This window comes from Musca autumnalis, unplaced genomic scaffold, assembly GCF_047663935.1.
Source record: "Musca autumnalis isolate F117 unplaced genomic scaffold, ASM4766393v1 scaffold_5, whole genome shotgun sequence".
In the NCBI taxonomy this organism is placed as follows: Eukaryota; Metazoa; Arthropoda; class Insecta; order Diptera; family Muscidae; genus Musca; species Musca autumnalis.
The window spans coordinates 206,777,032-206,797,459 of NW_027412088.1; the positions used below are offsets into that span (position 1 = coordinate 206,777,032).

At 39.0% G+C, this 20,428-nt stretch overlaps 1 protein-coding gene across 1 annotated transcript in view; it reads right to left on the reverse strand.

The window, feature by feature from the left end:
* The window catches only part of jing (AE binding protein 2 jing), a 339,310-nt gene that overhangs the window by 317,793 nt on the left and 1,089 nt on the right, over positions 1-20,428 (reverse strand). The gene's annotated exons all lie outside the window — the stretch shown is intronic.

Genomic DNA, 20,428 nt, shown 5'->3' on the forward strand with positions numbered 1-20,428 from the left:
TCTATAGACAAAAGTCCTCTTGACCTTTTCTATATACATAGGACCTCTTGAGGTTTTCTATAGACTGAAGACCTCTTGAGGTCTTCTATAGACTGACGACCTCTTGAGGTCTTCTATAGCCACAAGACCTTTTGAGGTCTTCTATAGACAGAAAACTTTTTGAGGTCTTCTATAGACTGAAGACCTCTTGAGGTCTTCTATACACAAAAGACCCCTTGAGGTTTTCTATAGACTGAAGACCTCTTGAGACTAAAGACCTCTAGAGGTCTTCTATAGAATAAAGTCCTCTTGAGGTCTTCTATAGGCAGAAAATTTCTTGAGGTCATCTATAGACTGAAGACCTCTTGAGGTCTTCTTTTGACAGAAATCTTCTTGAGGTCTTCTATAGTCAGAAGTCCTCTTGACCTTTTCTATAAACATAAGACCTCTTGAGGTCTTCTAAAGACTGAAGACCTCTTGTGGTCTTCTATAGACTGAAGACCTCTTGAGGTCTTCTATAGACTGAAGACCTCTTGAGGTCTTCTATAGACTGAAGACTTCTTGAGGTCTTCTATAGACTGAAGACTTCTTGAGGTCTTCTATAGACTGAAGACCTCTTGAGGTCTTCTATAGACTGAAGACCTCTTGAGGTCTTCTATAGACAGAAGACCTCTTGAGGTCTTCTATAGACAGAAGACCTCTTGAGGTCTTCTATAGCCAGAAGACCTCTTGAGGTCTTCTATAGACAGAAGACCTCTTGAGGTCTTCTATAAACAGAAGAACTCTTGAGGTCTTCTATAGAGAGAAGACCTCTTGAGGTCTTCTATAGACAGAAGACCTCTTGAGGTCTTCTATAGAGAGAAGACCTCTTGAGGTTTTCTATAGACAGAAGACCTCTTCAGATCTTCTATAGACAGAAGACCTCCTGAGGTATTCTATAAACAAAAGACCTCTTGAGGTCTTCTATGGGCCGAAGACCTCTCGAGGTCCGCTTTTATAGCCAGAAGAGCTCTTGAGGTCCTCTATAAGCGGAAGACATTTTAAGACTTATTGAGGTCTTCAATAGACAGAAGACCTCTTGAGGTCTTATATAGACTGAAGTCCTCTTGAGGCCTTCTACAGACAGAAGACTATTTGAGATCTTCTATAGACAGAAGACCATTTGAGGTCTTCTATAGACAGAAGACCTCTTGAGGTCTTCTATAGACAGAAGATGTCTTGAGGTCTTCTATAGACAGAAGACCTCTTGAGGTCTTCTATAGACAGAAGACCTCTTGAGGTCTTCTATAGACAGAAGATGTCTTGAGGTCGTCTATAGACAGAAGACCTCTTGAGGTCTTCTATAGACAGAAGACCTCTTGGGGTCTTCTATAGCTTAAGACCTCTTCAGGTCTTCTATAGACAGAAAGCTTGAGGTCTTTTATAGACAGAAGACCTCTTGAGGTCTTCTATAGACAGAATACATCTTGAGTTTTCTATAGACAGAATACCTCTTGAGTTTTCTATAGACAGAAGACCTCTTGAGGTCTTCTATAAACTGAAGACCTCTTGAGGTCTTCTATAAACTGAAGACCTCTTAAGGTCTTCTATAGACAGAAGACCACTTGAGGTCTTCTATAGACAGAAGACTTCTTGAGGTCTTCTATAGACAGAATACCTCTTGAGTTTTCTATAGACAGAATACCTCTTGAGTTTTCTATAGACAGAAGACCTCTTGAGGTCTTCTACAGACAGAAGACCTCTTGAAGTCTTCTATAGACTGAAGACCTCTTGAGGTCTTCTATAGACAGAAGACCTCTTGAGGTCTTCTATAAACTGAAGACCTCTTGAGGTCTTCTATAGACAGAAGATGTCTTGAGGTCGTCTATAGACAGAAGACCTCTTGAGGTCTTCTATAGACAGAAATCCTTATTTGCAAAGACAGTATAGTGAGGGCGCCCACTGATTTGTTTTTGCATTTGCTTCTCTCTCTCACGTACTGTGTACGTGTACATAAACAAACGATGAACATCATGTGGTTGTTGTTTTTTTCACTCATGCATACACACATGCTTTAGTATTGATGGAAATATTATGGGCGACGCTGCTATACACAGAAGACCTCTTGAGGTCTTCTATAGATAGAAGTCCTCTTGACATTTTCTATAGACCTCTTGAGGTCTTCTATAGACAGAAAGCCTCTCGGGGTGTTCTATAGACAGAAGACCTCTTAAGGTCCTCTACAGGTAAAAGACCTCTAAAAGTCCTCTGTAGACAGAAGATGTCTTGAAGTCCTCCATAGAGAGAAGACCTCCATAAGTCCTTGACAGACAAAAGAACTCTTGAGGTCTTCCACAGACAGAAGAACTCTTAATAGCCAAAAGTCCGCCTATAGACAGAAAATCCCTTGAGGTATCGAAACTTCTATAGAAGACCTCTTAAGGTTCTCTATAGCTAGAATACAGACAGAACACCCCTTGAGGTTCAGAAGACCTTTTGAGGTCCTCTTTTACAGGTTTTCTAATGTACATCGATATCGTGACATTAAGTTCGTGCATTGATTTCCCTAATTCACCTACGAGTACACAAATTCCAACTCTGCATTAAACGCTACAAATTCTGGTTTTTATTAAATTCTTCCATTCACAGAGATCGTAGATTTGAGATTCACTTTACAAATGGGTAAGTGGAGCAGGGGGTATTTATGACAAAGGCAACCAATGGTAGCAATGGTGTTATTACTTGTTGTTCTCCATAGCTTCGTAAATAAAACGAATGAATTGAGAGCAAGTTTGTGTATACTCCATTAACGTAATCGGAGGCCAAAACATGAGCGAATACAAGTTGTAGTTGCAATTACAATTGCATTAAGCCAACTGCATACTCAGAGATAAACATTAGAATGGATATCATAGCTCTCAATTCATTCTCACTGAATGCGTCTGTATTTTCAATTAATCTGAGGACTGATAGTTGGATTGGTTTAACAATCTAATTGTTATTGCTATCATTTTAATAATTGAAATTCAATTGCATTCAGAAATAAACATTCCAAATAGAGATCAGATTTTTTTTTGAAACAAAAAATTCTCTTTTCTTTCTCATTGGATTTGTTTGTGTTTGCATTGCTACAAAACATTGCAGTTAATCTGAGAATTGTTAGTTGCACTCGTTTGTGGAGATTCTTGCATTTATCTACTACTTTTTATGAGCGGACGTGAACAACTGTATACTTTTTTATAGTGTGTCGTATACAACTTCCCCATTCTTGCCTTATCATGCCAAGAAAAAACATGAAATGTTTTCAGCCTATGGCGGTAATCAATGGATCTGCTTGGAAAAATTATGGTATTGTGTTTGCAAATGAATATGCTGCAGCAACAACAACAACTTCGCTAACTAGATTACTGTCATCACTTTTATAAAATAATTTATTGTTGCGGATTGCATTGCAGCCAGAAACAGGAAGATTCCCGTAAAACTCTCCAAGGAACATTTATAAGTGGTTGTTGATTGCACCCATGGTAGTGGCGCTTATTCAAATGGGTGGTAGAGGCCTAATAATTGAAAACGCTTTTTAATGCATTTTAATCTTTGCTAATTTTTTCATCATTTTCTTTTTTTGTAATTGAAAACGGAAATTGATTTCCTCTTGGCCATCAATTTAATGGGTTCTTCTTACTGTTCACATTTAAATGTACCATTTATGATATGGTATCCATAGCATAGCCATCGACAGGAAGTGACAATAAAAGGAAATAGGAAAGAGTAATTATGAAATTTTATTTTTGTTTTTGTTTTTTTCATTTTTGCACTGTTTTCTAGTTATTAACCCATTAAAATATCTTTTAGAACAACGTAAAAAGAATTAAAATTGCAAAGGGCAGAGGACCGTATTCATGTCCCGACATTCTACAATTTTAAATTGGAATTATACAAATGTTTTCAAGAAATTTTATTAAAGGAATCTGCTACAGTAGACCTGAAGAAGTCTCCTGTTTAAAGAAGACCAGCAGAGTTCAATTGTCCAGTGGAGGCCTGCAGAGGTCTTCTGTCTTCTTCTTGCTGAAGACCGCCTCAAGAGGTCTTCCGGCTATAGAAGACCTCAAAAGGTCTTCTGGTTATAGAAGACCCCATGAAGTCTTCTGTCTATAGAAGACATTAGGAGGTCTTCTGCCCATAAAATTCCTCAAAAGGTCTTTGTCTACAGAAGACCTCAAAAGTTCTGTCTATAGAAGTCAACAAGAGGTCGTCTTTCTATAGAAGTTATCAACAGATCTTCTGGCTATAAAAAACCTCTAGAAGTCTTTTATCTATAGAAGGCGTCAAGAAATCTTCCGCCTATAGAAGACCCCACGAGGTCTCCTGTCTCTAGAAGACCTAAAGAAGTGGTCTACCTATAGAAAACCTCAATATGTTGTCTGCATATAGAAGACTTCAAGAGGTCTTCCGGCTATAGAAGACCTCAGGGGGTCTTCCGACTAAAGAAGACCTCAAGAGGTCTTCTATCTATAGAAAATCTCAATAGATACTCTGTCTATAGAAAACTTCAAGAGGTCTTCTGTCTATAGAGAACTCAAGAGGTCTTCTGTATATTAAAGACCTCAAGTAGCATTCTGTCTAAAGAAGACCTCAAAGGGTCTTCTATTTCTAAAATACATCAAGAAGTCTTCTGCCTATAAAAGACCTCAAGAGGTCTTCTGCCTGTAGAATACCTCAAGAGGTCTTCTGCCTATAAAAGATCTCAAGAGGTCTTCTGCCTATAGAAGACCTCAAGAGGTCTTCTGCCTATAGAAGACCTTAAGAGGTCTTCTGCCTATAGAAGACCTCAAGTGGTCTTCTGCCTATAGAAGGCCTCAAGAGGTCTTCTGTCTATAGAAGAATTCAAGAGTTCTTCTGTCTATAGAAGAACTCAAGAGGTATTCTGGCTATAGAAGAACTCAAGAGGTATTCTGTCTACAGAAGACTTCAGGAGGTCTTCTGTCTATAGAAGACCTGAAGACGTCTTCTGTTTATAGAAGACCTCAATAGGTCGTCTGTCTATAGAAGACTTCAAGCAGCATTCTATCTATAGAAGACCTCAAAGGGTCTTTTATCTCTAACATACATCAAGAAGTCTTCTGTCTATAGAAGACCTTAAGCAGCATTCTGTCTATAGAAGACCTAAAAGGGTCTTTTATCTCTAAAATACATCAAGAGGTCTTCTGTCTATAGAAGACCTCAAGAGGTCTTCTGTCTAAAGAAGACCTGAAGACGTGTTCGGTTTATAGAAGACCTCAATAGGTCGTCTGACTATAGAAGACTTCAAGCAGCATTCTATCTATAGAAGACCTCAAAGGGTCTTTTATCTCTAAAATACATCAAGAAGTCTTCTGTCTATAGAAGACCTCAAGCAGCATTCTATCTATAGAAGACCTAAAAGGGTCTTTTATCTCTAAAATACATCAAGAAGTCTTCTGTCTATAGAAGAACTCAAGAGGTATTCTGTCTATAGAAGAACTCAAGAGGTATTCTGTCTACAGAAGACTTCAGGAGGTCTTCTGTCTATAGAAGACCTGAAGACGTCTTCTGTTTATAGAAGACCTCAATAGGTCGTCTGTCTATAGAAGACTTCAAGCAGCATTCTATCTATAGAAGACCTCAAAGAGTCTTTTATCTCTAAAATACATCAAGAAGTCTTCTGTCTATAGAAGACCTCAAGCAGCATTCTGTCTAAAGAAGACCTCAAAGGGTCTTCTATCTCTAAAATACATCAAGAAGTCTTCTGTCTATAGAAGACCTCAAGCAGCATTCTATCTATAGAAGACCTCAAAGGGTCTTTTATCTCTAAAATACATCAAGGAGTCTTCTGTCTATAGAATACCTCAAAAGGTCTTCTCTCTATAGAAGACCTCAAGACGTCTTCTGTCTATAGAAGACCTCAAGAGGTCTTCTGTATATTAAAGACCTCAAGTAGCATTCTATCCATGGAAGACCTCAAATGGTCTTCTACCTTTAAAATACATCAAGAGGTCTTCAGTCTATAGAAGACCTCAAGGGGCCTTTTGTCTATACAAGACCTCAAGAGGTCTTCTGTCTATACAAGACCTCAAGAGGTCTTTTGTCTATAGAAGACCTCAAGTAGCATTCTATCTATAGAATACCCTATAGAAGACCCTATATCTAAAATACATCAAGGAGTCTTCTGTCTATAGAAGACCTCAAAAGGTCTTCTCTCTATAGAAGACCTCAAGACGTCTTCTGTCTATAGAAGACCTTAAGCAGCATTCTGTCTAAAGAAGGCCTCAAAGGGTCTTCTACCTTTAAAATACATCAAGAGGTCTTCTGTCTATAGAAGACCTCAAGAGATCTTCCGTCCATAGAAGACTTCAAGTGGTATTCTGCCTATAGAAGACCTCAAGAGGTCTTCTGCCTGTAGAAGACCTCAAGATGCCTTATGCCTATAAAAGACCTCAAGAGGTATTCTGCCTATAGAAGACCTCAAGAGGTATTCTGCCTATAGAAGACCTCAAGAGGTATTCTGCCTATAGAAGACCTCAAGAGCTCTTCTGCCTATAGAAGACCTCAAGAGGTCTTCTGCCTATAGAAGACCTCAAGAGGTCTTCTGCCAATAGAATACCTCAAGAGCTCTTCTGCTTATAGAAGACCTCAAGAGATCTTCTGTCTATAGAAGACTTCAAGAGTTCTTCTGTCTATAGAAGAACTCAAGACTTCAAGCGGTCTTCTGTCTATAGAATACTTCAAGTGGTCTTCTATCTATGGAAGTCATCAAGACGTCTTCTGGCTATAAAAGACCTCAAGGGGCCTTCTCTCTACAGTCTTCTGTCTATTTAAGGCCTCAAGAGCTCTTCTGTCTATAGAAGACCACAAGAGGCCCTCAAGAGGTATTCTGCCTGTCGAAGACCTCAAGAGTTCTTCTATCTATACACGAACTCAAGATGTTTTCTGTCTATAGGCGACGTCAATAAATCTTATGTCTATAAAATACCTCGAGAAGTCTTCTGTCTATAGGAGACTTCAAGAAGTGTTCGAGCTATAAGATACGGTCTTATTTCTATAGAAGACCTAGAGATATCTGGTGTCTATAGAAGATCTCAAGTGGTTTTCTGTCTATAAAAGACCTCAATAGGACTTCTGTCTAAAGAAAAACTCAAGAGATGTTTTGTCTAAAAAACGTTTCGAAAATTATTCCAAAAATTATTGGACAACACCTTAGAGTACCTTCCTCACAAAAGTTCGAATATTTCGCTTATGTACAATTTAAAGGCGTTCGAGTATCGTTTTCGCATTTTTATCTGTCCATTCCTTCCTTCAGGTATGTAGCTCCTCTGCAAAAGTTCCACACTTTTGTTGTGCCACTTGATTTTGAACGATACATTTTTAAACACGTGAATCACAACACTTAAAATCACATCAAATCGGTTCTAAAAAATAAATAAAAAATGTTCTTTGTCCCACTAACCCATCCATCCATCCATTTCTCTGTAGGTTTTGCACAATTAAAAATTGTTCACCCCCTTTTTATGGGTCAACAGAAGTCAAATTGAACACAAAGAAAACCAAACGTCAACAATCAGTCAGTCGGACAACCTTTAACACCTTAACTTGTTTTCTGTTCGCTTTCCATCAATACACGTTTTGTTGTTGTTTTGGTCAGTCAGTCAGCCAACAAAAAGGAACAGCAATCCCACACACACAGAATGAAAGGTAAGGAGGGGAATTGTAACTGTAACAACGACCATCGACGACATGTAATACACTCACAAGTTGTGGTCAACACGTGCTTTTATTACAACATTCATTATTATGACAAGTTGTTGTTATGGCTACGCCAAAGTCAACGTAGCTGCTGCTGCTACTGTTACAGATTGCTGCTGTGTGGGGGGAGGGGAAATTGATTGTAAATATTACGACAATCACACGAGTCAATTGAATAAAAAGAAATGAAGAAAAACAAAACAAAAATGCAGTCAGCAGCAGATTTTACACATCAATGCATTTGTATTTGTTTTTACAATGACTACAACAACAACACCAACAAATCTCGAAAAGAGGCAAAACTGCAACAAGAATTCAATGATATCAAAACACACAAGCAAAGCGAATGCATCTCCCCAGCAAACCAATCGTACCGCCATCGTAACGAAATCGGAACAAAATTCGGACGATAGGTCCGATTTCGGATCCGAAATCGTAACGATATCTTAACGAAAGTTGTATGAAGTGGTTGACATAATTTCGGAACGAAATGTCGGAGCGAAATCGTATCGATTTCGATCAGAATTTGGAACGAAATCGGAAGAAAATCCTTGGGAAATTCGGAATTCGAATTTTTTCCTCCGAATTTTCGTACAGATTTCTGAACGATTTCGGAATAATGTCGTATGAAAATCTGATATATCTTCCGAATTTTCGTACAAATTTCTGAACGATTTTGGAATAATGTCGTATGAATATCGAAGGAAAAAATTTTTCTCTGACGCCCTCTTTTTTATTGATAATTTTTTCTTTTTTATTGGAAGATTGTAATTTCAAACCTATCTAAATGATTTTCACTGTTATCATTTTGTATTTATAGTAGAACAATGTAAACCTTGTGTACGAATATGTTTAGTCTATCAGCAATAGCATGGATTATTATATTTTGCTTTTATATTTAAAATATTTAAAAATTGTATATGCGAATTTTATAACCAACCATTTTCTTTTTCGACAACAAACTAAAATTTTGCTTGTTAGATATATACAAAAGGTGGTTGCTGTGCGAAGGGAAATTTGTTTCCGACATATCGATCCGAATTCGTACCGAAATCGGAAGAAAAACATTAGCATATTCGAAAGGAAATTTACTTCCGACATTTTCTCCGAAATCGGAACAAAATCTGAACGAACTCCCCTTCGAAAAATCGTTTAGAAATCGGAACGAAATCTGAACGATTTTGCTTCCGAAATTGTTCCGATGTGTCGGACATCAGACATTTGGTTTGCTGGGTCGATATCTAAATCCCATACACACGGCAGACACGAATGGCAACAATACAATTTGTGTAAGACACCGATGCCATCCTGCGTTCGTTTTCGTGTCTAGAAACAACTTCAAATCTCCCGTACTTAATATTTGGCACTGTTGGGACTGTTGGGGCAAAAATAATGCCTCGCCAATACCAACTCACCAATATTTTGGACATCCATGGCATTAAAACCCGATGCAATATATTGTGTGTAAATTGCCAATACCCCTCTTGCCCGCAACCCACTCTTTCAAGAACAACAAGAAAACGAAGCAAGCAACGAAGCAACCATCCATCCGTCCAACTACCAAGAGAGCAATGACATGTAGTTGAATGTAATTGTTGCTGTTGTTGCTTTTATTGGGGGGCCTTTATTTCAACAGCACTTTGTTTTGTTTTTAAATGAGAAGAAGTGCAACAACGTAAATACCAGGGTTTCGGAGTCGAGGTATTTTTGGCTCGACTCCGACTCCGACTCCAGGCGAGTTTTTTTCACGACTCCGACTCCGACTCAGACTCCGGGTCGACTCCGAGAGTGAATTCCTATACCATTAAAAATGAATAAAATATGCACAAAATTGTAATTTGTTCCTATATTTTGGCCTATATAGGCTAATGAGTTAGTTTTTCCTTACATATTCATTAGAAAGGGCATTCGTTCGAATACATTCGAACATATCAATACTGTTTCTGCCGAATCTTACATTGACAAATAGCAAAGTTAGAAAGTTTTTGTCGGTTTTCCTTTTTTGCTGGACGGAAAGAGAAAATATTATATATATACTTTTTTCTGAAATTTATAAGTAGGGAGCACCCCTTAAACTAAAATTCAGCGCTCACATTTTGAACATTGGTGTGGTGTGGATAATTTTATTGAAATATTTGAGATATATTGTGTACACCACTCAGCACGTAGGCAGATGGATGTTTTCTGGAACTGAAAAATTAGCAAACGATTAGATTTCGTGCATGAAAATATTCTACAAAAATGTTGCTAGGAAAATTTTATGTAGGGTCGGTCCACTAGGACAAGAAATCAATATTGTCATATTTTCATTGTCCTTTATCACTTTTACCCGATCCTTTCTCATGAAAACTCTGTGATTATGTATTTCATTGAATTTCGTATATGCAATTGATTGTGTAGAAAACTCGGATACACATGAACTATATCTGCTCCTGGCGGACAGATCCGGTTATTTGAATGTCTACATCTAAAGCCCTCATTGAGTATATTATAATGAATCCCAGAAGAAAAATTCACCGTTTGTCAGACTTCTGAGTTATAGCGGGATGAATCTGTCGTTAACCAACAACGAATTTATGATGCCTAATTCAGAAGAGTAACCATCCGAATTTGATATTTAGTAAATAGATTATGCGAAATTTACCGAAATACATAAACATACTGTTTTTTGAGAAAGTAACGGGAAAAACTGATAAATGACAATGAAAACGTGACAATGTCGATTTCTTGGATATGGGAAACCTACATATAATTTTCGGTGGAACATTTTTGTAGAAAAGTAAATTTTGTTTTACTTTTTGGGTTTAAGAACAAAAAGGACATGAAAGAAACTAAGCTAGGACAACATATTTGACTCAGAAATTTCAGCTATGGGATCCTTTGGGGTTCTCAATTGGGGCTTTCATTCCCAAAAGGAATTTTCCTCCCTCAGATCTTAACTTCAATTTTGTGTCACAGGGTATTCAGTAAGATTTCCCATAGAGATTACAATGTCTTTAATAGAAGACAAGGACGACTTCTCATAAAAAACAAGATGACAATACTAATAGACCTTTGTGAGAAGACCAGTAAGACTTCTGACGAAAGAGGTTAAAGGCCCAGTCTTAATTCGATTGTCATAGAACTTTACTTTTGTTTGCAAAAATGTAACGAATCAATTAGATCAACAAAATAGGGATGAATAGACTACACTTCAAAGGATAGTAAATATCCTGTGAATTGTCCTTTAATTTAGTATAATATATTTTCTTATACCTTTCTTTTAAAATAAATAATGATTTTTAAAAAAGTTCTTGTTTCAAATTTAATGTTATATTTCTATAATAATATTTTGCCCGGAGTCGGAGTCGAGTTATTTTTTTCGACTCAGACTCCGACTCCGACTCCAGCAAAATTGCTCGACTCCGACTCGTAGACTCCGACTCCGACTCCGAAACCCTGGTAAATACACACACAACAACAACACATACTTGAATCCCCCAACAACAAGAGCCACGGAGAATGAGAGTGATGTTTCCCCATTCCCCCCCTCCTTGCAGTTGACGACGGTTATGACTGTTGTTGCCAAGATTTCTTTTCAATAATAAAAATTATTTAATATGTCTTCTCTTCTACACTCTGTCTCTCTTTCTCCCTATCAAACCAAAACATTGGCCTCCCCCCGTCAGAGATGTCGGGAATATGTTGGTGTTGTTATTTGTTGCCACGAAAACGAACGTTGTTGAGCGTCAATGGCTGCCATACATGCATTTTAGCACTTGAAATGTAATGCATTCTCTTTGATTTGGGGGAGCAGCGCTCTCATCCTTTTCAGGTTGTTTTGGTTTTTTGAGTACTCAGTTGATTGTCGGCCACTAAGTTTTCTTGTTGTTATTGCATTTAATTTCAATGGAAATCGATCTCATGCAATAAAAAGAATTCTTGTTTTTTATACCCTCAGCCTTTAGGCTAAAGAGGGTATTTACACTTTGATACGACCAAAAATGTTCCTCATCGAAATAATGGTTTTAGACCCCAAGTATGTTTGTACGATATCCGTTTCAGACAATTTTGAGTAGATCTAGCAATGTCCGCCCGTCTGTCTGTCTGTCTGGCTGGTGCGCACGATAACTCTCGAACGGATCAATCGATTCGGTTCAAATTTTGGGTATCGAAATAGGTATTTTGTCCAGATTTGATTTAAGTTCGAAGATGGGCCATATAGGTCCACTCCTACAGGTACCTCCCCCACAAATGTTCAAAAATTGTCGCAAAACTTGTGCGCAAGATAACTCTCCAAGGGAGTAACGGAATTGAACCAAACTTTGCATATGGTAATACTACCTCTAGGCATACATCAGGGGGGTTACTCTGTATTGCGATGCGTTTGCGTTTGGTATTTTTTTAGCGCAAAATATTTGCGTTAACGCAAGATTTTGACATACCCTTTTGAATTACAGATTGCGGCGGTGCCAGAAAGGAAAAAGGAACAAAAATACTTGCAAAAGGAGATACGAAAACGCAATGGAGACGTATTTAATTTCCTTACGCATCGCATTTTTCTTACGCATCGCAATATAGAGTAACCCCCCAGGTTCGAATATGGATTATATCGGTCCACTCCTTCAGGTACCCTCCACACAAAATTTGAAATAAGTGCAGTTTAGTGACACCTCACGAATCGTTCTGAAATTTTTTGTAGCAGGACGTTCGTGCGGCCCCCGTTACGTCATTGTAATTTTTTTCGAGGGCAAGTCCATAGTTCCCGAGATAATGGCGCATAACCTCAAAAAAACGCTGCACTATGTCGCGAGTTCAAATAAACGGTGGCCATATATGAAAGGAGTTGGCGTTGACAGATGAATTTTGGTATAAATACTTATAGTTCACTGACAATGTCGAGAGCAAAAAATTGGGAAGGCCGGTCCACGTTTTGGGATAGTCCCCATGCAACGGTACTTCTTAATAGTTCGGTATTTTGAATATTTTAGCTAAACTTATCAACCAAATTGGTTGAATTTTGAGAAGTGGGGTTTTCACTTTACAAAAAATTTTCCGATAAAAATTATGGACATAGGTCCACGTTTTGATATAGACCCCATATAACGGTACCTTGGAATTTTGAAAATTTTACATATGTTTCACGCCCAAATACGCCGAAATTTTATATTGAGGGTTCCCAATGGACCAAAAAACTTTTCTGATAAAAATTATGTACATAGGTGCACGTTTTGATATAGCTCCAATAGAACGGTATCGCCCGATTTTCGGTATTTTCAAGGTTTTAGCCACATAAAACAACCAATGTAGCTGATATTTGGTATTTAGTCTTTGCCAGGTCTTGCGAAATATTTTTACAGAGAATTGTTGGTATTGGTTCACATTTTGATGTAACCTCCGTGGAACGGTACCGCCCATTTTTCGGGTTTTTAAGGTTTTAGCCACATTATCCACCCAAAATTACAGAAATTCAGTCTTTATATATTTTTGTGAGTTTATTGAATACATCAAAATTTTGTCTTCAAATAAGAGAATTTTCCTTAAAATTTTTTTTTGACCGATTAATGGTAAATAAACGGCACATTTTTTGTTAAAAATCGAAATTTTGACTTTCTATTCTTTTCCTTGACGGTTGGAGCGCAGCATAACTCTCCGACGGGTCTGCCGATTCGGTCCAACATTTGGCCTTCGCAATATTTTGTGCAAACTTAGTTTAAGTTCGAAGATAAGCCATATCGGTCCACTCCTTCAGGTACCTCCTCCACAAAAGTTCAAAAATGTTCGGAAAAATTGTGCGTACGACAACTCTTGAAGGGAGTGACCGATTTCGTCCATACTTTACACATCCTAATATATCTGCCAGGTATAGATCAGGTTCGAATATGGACTATATTTGTCTACTCCTTCGGGTACCTCCCACACAAAATTTCGGATAAGTTCACTTTAAGACCTCTCAAATCGCTTTGAGTTTTGTTGAAGCAACTTCCATTCACTGACCCACTTACGATGGTACAATTTTTTCAGGGGCAAGTAAATACTTTCTGAGAAAGTAGCCCGAAAGTTGTAAAAGTCCCTATGACACCATGTGTAGTGCCTGGAGCGCACTATAGCACTCGAAGTGGTCAACGGATTTGGTCCAAAATTTGGCTCACAGTTTCAATTCACATAGGCTGAGGGTATATCTCTGTCGGCAAAGCCGCCTGATACTTTTTTACTTGTTTCCACTTGATATAACGAGGTTGGTGTCAACCGAGAAGTGACAACAATAATATTTAAACTACTCCTAAATATAAGAAAAAAGTCGTTAATTTCACCATGATCGCATTCGCTTTGATAGATAGATTGCACTTCAATCCCACGGCGGCGGGTTCTTCGATACCGGATTGGACCAGAACTACACAATACTCGTGCGCATCCCAGGGGTTGCTTGGACTTGTCAATGTCGCCATATACCTGCTGGTCGAACACCCGAATTGAGGCCAAACTTACCATCAGAGGCGACGGGATTAGGAAATGATCGTGACGAGCTCCGTCCTGCCAACCACACTGACCCCAGAGTCAGGGAGCTGACACCATAATTGTCTCCAACAGCAGACCGCCCGATTTCATCACCTATCACTAATCACCGCTTACGAGATCTGCCCAACGCTGTTGATGTTTGGATAGCAGAAAGGACGTTTCGAGACATCGTCACTGCTGCAGCCGCTCGTCATGGGGCCAAAATTCCCATCAAAGGCGACGGGATTAGGAGATGATCGTGATGAGCTTCGTCCTGCCAACCCCAGTGACCCCAGAGTCAGGGAGCTGACACCGGAAGTTAACAGGTTGGTCGGTGACTAAATAATCTTAAGGTTTGCAACGTTGGGGACGAGCACGTCAGAAGTGACAGGGCGAAGAGAAGAGTACTACGTCACATTAGATCTATTCGTGCCGAGGATAAAGAAGCACAAGCATTTACAATATCATCAGCAACGCAAAATCATCCAAGGCGTTAAGCCTTGCTGGAATCTCCATGGTAATACTGAAACAGCTTGATGAACCGGAAGTGGAGTATCTCACCAAAGTTCTCAACCTGTCGCTAGCCTCCCACATTGTTCCCGAAGTCTGGAAAATGGGCAGGGTGGTACCGCTACTGAAGCCTGGCAAGGATGCCAGCAAAGGTGAATCACAAATCATACAGACCCATCTCACTTTTGTCACCAGTAGCAAAGATTCTCGAGGTATTACTCCTCCCCATTACAGCGTACCATCCACCTGTGAATCATGCACAGGAGTTCCGAAAGCCACATAGTACAGCAACAGCACTGCACACCATTTCTCAACCTATTTGACGAGATCTCAACTAGAACAGGTCGTGTCACATAACAGCATTGGAATTGACCAAATAATTTGATACGCCAGTCATACTAAACTGTTCGAGGATGTCGAAAATACTACCCTCCGGCCTTGTTTGAAACGTTGGATCACAAACTATATATGTGGTCGCCAATCATACGTGGAATTCAGAAACAAGAAGTCCAAACCCCATAGAATGAAACATGTTGCTCCCTAATGAGGAATGATATATCCGGAACTGTCTAAACTCAGCAATCCACACCCTTTAGATTGTACGTTCATGGCCACCGTTGAAAAGATTTGTGTCGGGTTAAATGCTTATCCCATTGCTCTTGCTAAATTCTTCCACACAAGGAATATAAAAATATCCATCACTAAGTCAAATACTAAAGAAAAGATCGGATCTGTAACGAACGAATCGGATCTTGAACAAAAACCTTCTGGTCTTCCTTGAGAACCCTTCTGGTCTTCTATGAGAAGACCTTCAGGTCACCTATAAGAAGCTGTAATGGTCTTCTATCTACCAAAGAGTCAAGCATCAAACTAATGGCTTTGGTACAGGTACATTCTCCTGTAGAGACCAGCAAGGTAATTTGGTAACTGATACAGATAGTGTGATCAGGATATGGAAAGAACATTTTTCAAAACTGTTGGTATCCAATAGCAGCGAAGACGAAGATACCACAGACACAATCCCAGAAGATGGTATTGAATCTATACCGCCCAGCCAAGATGAGGTAAAGACAGCAATAAATCGGCTGAAGAATAATAAGGCAGCAGGAGCCGATGGCTTACCAGCCGAGCTGTTCAAAACCGGAGGCGACACGATGATAAGGTGTATTCATCAGCTGGTTAGCACCATCTGGCAGGAAGAACGAGTACCCGACGATTGGAACCTAAGTATCCTGTGCCCAGTCCACAAGAAGGGAGACAAGACTGTATGCTCTAAATATAGGGGCATAAGTCTACTCCCTATTGCCTATAAGATCGTGTCAGGGATATTGTGCGAACGACTAAAGCCTATGGTCAACGAGATGATTGGACCATACCAATGCGGCTTTAGACCTGGCAAGTCCTCCATTGACCAGATATTTACCCTGCGGCAAATCCTGGAGAAGACCCAAGATGTGCAGATCGACACCTACAACCTTTTTGTCGATTATAAAGCAGCCTTCGAAAGCCCGCTGCGTTCAAAGGTATTCCAAGCCATGTCTGAATTTGGTATCCCCGCAAAGCTCAACTGGCTTTGTAAAATGACTTTAACTGACACGAGGTTCTCAGTTAAAATAGGAAAGAACCTCTCCGAAGAGTTTAGGACCAAAAGAGGTTTCAGACAAGGAGACAGCCATTCGTGTGACCTCTTTAACATCCTGCTGGAAAAGGTTATAGGAGAGGCAAACGTCAAAAGAAGTGGCACAATCTACACCAATAGTCACATGTTACTTGCTTATGCTGATGAATAGACATCATGGGACGATCAGTAAAAGAAGTAACTGATACCTTTATGAAGGTCGAAGGAGAATCTGCTAATGTGGGGCTGGGGTAAACGTTGAGAAGACAAAGTTAATGGTGTCGACGCGCAATGCGTCCAATGAGCTCGGACCAACTGTGGAAGTTGGTTCCTATAATTTTGAGGTAGTAAAAGACTTCGTCTACCTCGGCACCTCCGTAAACACAACAAACGACATCAGTTGTGAAATAAAAAGAATTGTATTGGCCAACAGATGCTACTTTGGTTTAAGTAAGCAGTTTAAAAGCAAACCCACATCTCGTCAAACAAAAATAACGCTCTACAAAACACTGATACTACCCGTACTGATGTATGGCTCCGAATCCTGGGTACTTGCGAAAGCAGATAAGGCAGTGCTTGGCGTCTTTGAGAGAAAAATTCTTCGAAACATCTACGGACCGATATGCGTTGACGGTGAATATCGACGTCGTATGAACCACGAGCTGTATCTGCTATACAACGACATCAATATAGTTAAACGTATCGAGATGCAGCGATTGCGTTGGCTAGGCCATATCATAAGAATGAACGAACATGAACCCGCTAAAAAGGCGTATAAATACGGACCGCTTGGTGGTGTACGCAGCATTGGCACGCCAAGAATAGATGGGATGAAGAGATGAAAAGGCGCGGTATTCCAGAATGCGAAGCAACAAATAGAGAGAAATGGAGTTCTTTTCTTAGTTCGACCTATGGAACAAATGTTCTGTAATGGGCCAGCTAAGTAAGTAAATGGTCTTCTATGTAAGACCTTTTGGTCGTCTTTGTGAAGAATTTTTTGTGCTCTATGAAAAGACCTTTTTCTAGTCTTCTATGAGAAGATTTTCTGGTCTTCTTTTTGAAAATCATCCGGTCTCCCATAATAAGACGTTTTGAATTTCTATAAAAAGATCTTCTAGTCTTCTATGAGAAGAACTTCTGTCTTCTATGAGAAGACCTTCTGGTCATCTATGAAAAGAACTTTTGGTCTTCTATCAGAAGACATTTTTGTCTTTTTGGAGAAGTTCTTCTAGTATTGTATGATTAGACCCTTCTATGAGATGGTCTTCTGGCTTTCTATTAGAAGACCTTCTGGTCTATATGAGACCAGCAAACCAATCGTTCCGAAATCGAAACGAACTTTGGATGCTACGTTCGTTGTCGGCTATGAAATCGTAACGAAGAATGTGTGGAGAGATAATTTCAGAACGAAATGTCGGATCGAAATCGAAAGAAAATCCCTGGGAAATTCGGAAAGGAAATTTATTTCCGACGTTTCGCTCCTAAAAGATGGAAAATAGCTTACGAAAAAAAATTGCAAAGAAATCAGAAAGATTTTTTTTTCGAAAGGTACTTCCGAAATTGTTTCGAAGTGTCGGACATCCGACATTTGGTTTGCTGGGTTATCAGGCATGTTTGAGAGGTACTCATACTGATGCAGTCGCAGACGCTATTAGTATGAATATCTTAAATATAGCGAACTGTACCTTAATTTCAACATACAGACGTATGGACATCGCCACATCGACTTTGAATTTTAGGCTGATCAAGAATTAATTTAAACTTTATATGAATATTTCGATGTGTTACAAACGGAAAGCCTCGAGAGTGAAAGAAAGTAAAAACAAGTAAAAAAGTCTCAGTCGACTTTGCCGACAGAGATATACCCACAGCCTGTGTATATTTAAACAATTTTTTTTCCCAAAATACGTATGTATTTAGGGGGTTTTAAAAATGTTGGGCGTTTGAACCAACAAAAATGTTGATTAGGATTAAAGATCAAAAGTTTTGCGGAGGAGATATCTGCAGCCACTACATATGGTGCCATAAGGGGGTTTTTTACACCCTTCGGGTTGTTTGCTCAAGAAGTATGGACTTGCACCTGAAAAAAACTTTTACCATCGTAATTGAGGCAGCGAATGCAAGTTGCTTCAACAAAAATCAAAGTGATTCGATTTAAGACCTGACTTAAAGTGAACATATCCTAAATTTTGTGTGGGAGGTACCGGATGGAGTGGACAAATATAGTCCATATTCGAACCTGATCTATATCTGGTAGATATATTAGGATGTGTAAAGTATGGATCAATTCGGCCACTCCCTTCAAGAGTTACCGTACGAACAATTTTTCCGAACATTTTTGAACTTTTGTGGGGGAGGTTCCTTAAGGAGCGGACCGATATGGCTTATCTTCAAACTTATACTATGTTTGGAAAAAATATTACTAAGGCCAAATTTTGGACCGAATCGGCAGATCCGTTCTAGAGTTATCTTGCGCTCCAACCACCTCACACGGTGTCATAGGGGGTTTTTTTTTGCAACTTTCATGCTATTTTCTCAGGAAGCATGAACTTGCCGCTAACGAAACTTGTACCGTCGTATGGACGGCAGTGAATACAAGTTGATAAAACAAAAATCAAAGCGATTCGGGAGATGGCCCTAGACTGAACTTCTCCGAAATTTTGTGTGGGTGGTACCAGAAGGAGAGGACCGATTGAGTCCATATTGAAACCTTATCTCAGTCTGGTACAAATTTCACGATATGCAAGGTATGGACCAAATCGGTTACTCTCTTCAAGAGTTATCGTGCGCACAAATTTTCCGAACATTTTCGAACTTTTGTGTGGGAGGTACCGGAAGGAGTGGACCGATATAGCCCATCTTCGAACTTAAACTAAGTTTGGGCAAGATATTACAAAAACCAAAATTTGACGGACGGACTTGGCTAAATCGACTCCAAATTGTCTGAAACACATTTCGTCCAAACATACTTGGGGTCTAAAACAATTATATCGACGAGGCACATTTTACCAGTATGAAAGTGTATATACCCCCGTTAGCATAAATGCTGAGGGTAAAAAAATAGGTTATCGGATCGGTTTGACTACCTATGTAGTCCTTGTTATTTAGTTTTCGAGGTCAAGTCCATATATGTACATAGGTCCTGCTTTTTTCGGAAAAAATCGGTTATGTGAACAAAACGTCCTTTTAAATTGCTAGTTTTCTTTTTAATGGTCAGGTGCAAATTTCAGATACGTGTACTAAAGTACTGTTCATATGCTTTAAACGATCCCATATTGTCCACATTATTATAGTAAATTACCCAGACCTTTATCATGGAGGTATGGAGTTTCCCTTGAAAACTATGTAGGTACTGTTGTGATGAGGATAACAGGAACTACATATGATAACAATTTCAAAACGATCCGAGTTGTACCCCAACCATAATGTATGCCGTTATCTTTTCAATTTCCAACTACCTACCTTACCTCCATATTCTATTTTCTTTAAAGTTTGTTTTAGAATAATAATTGTTTTTGTTTTCTTCTTCCTCATACAAGAAATTCCAAAGGATAATTACTGTGTCGCTACTTGTTATTGAATTCTAAAGGAATTTTTATGAAGATGTCTGTTGAAAGTCTACAAAGTTGGAAGTTAAAAAGCACTTGGCATGCACAGGCAAAGACATTTCTAATTCCAACACTTTTCTGTGTTTTGTTGGGACTCCCTTGTTTTATGGCACTCAGAGCGCAGGTTCTCTTTCTCACTTTGGCATTTTAACAGAAATTTTACCTACCGATAAAAAGTATCCTGAACAAAGTCTGTATTTCCGTTTTTATTTTGAACATTTTCTTCCTATTTCGTTGTAGTACAACAAAAAATACAAACCAAACAAGGTATAGAAGAGAAGAAGAAGACCAAAAAGAAGGAAGAACACAAGAAAATAAACCATGCAGCGAACACTGACACGCAAATATGTTTGTATTCCATGCAAACAAAAAGCAAGACAAGCCCCCCTAGACTCCCCCTAAAATAAAAACAAAGACACAAAACAGCAGCAACAACAACAACGAAATTTCTGACGCTGCAAGTTTGCTGACTTTCGCTGTTGGGTATTTGCTAATTCTA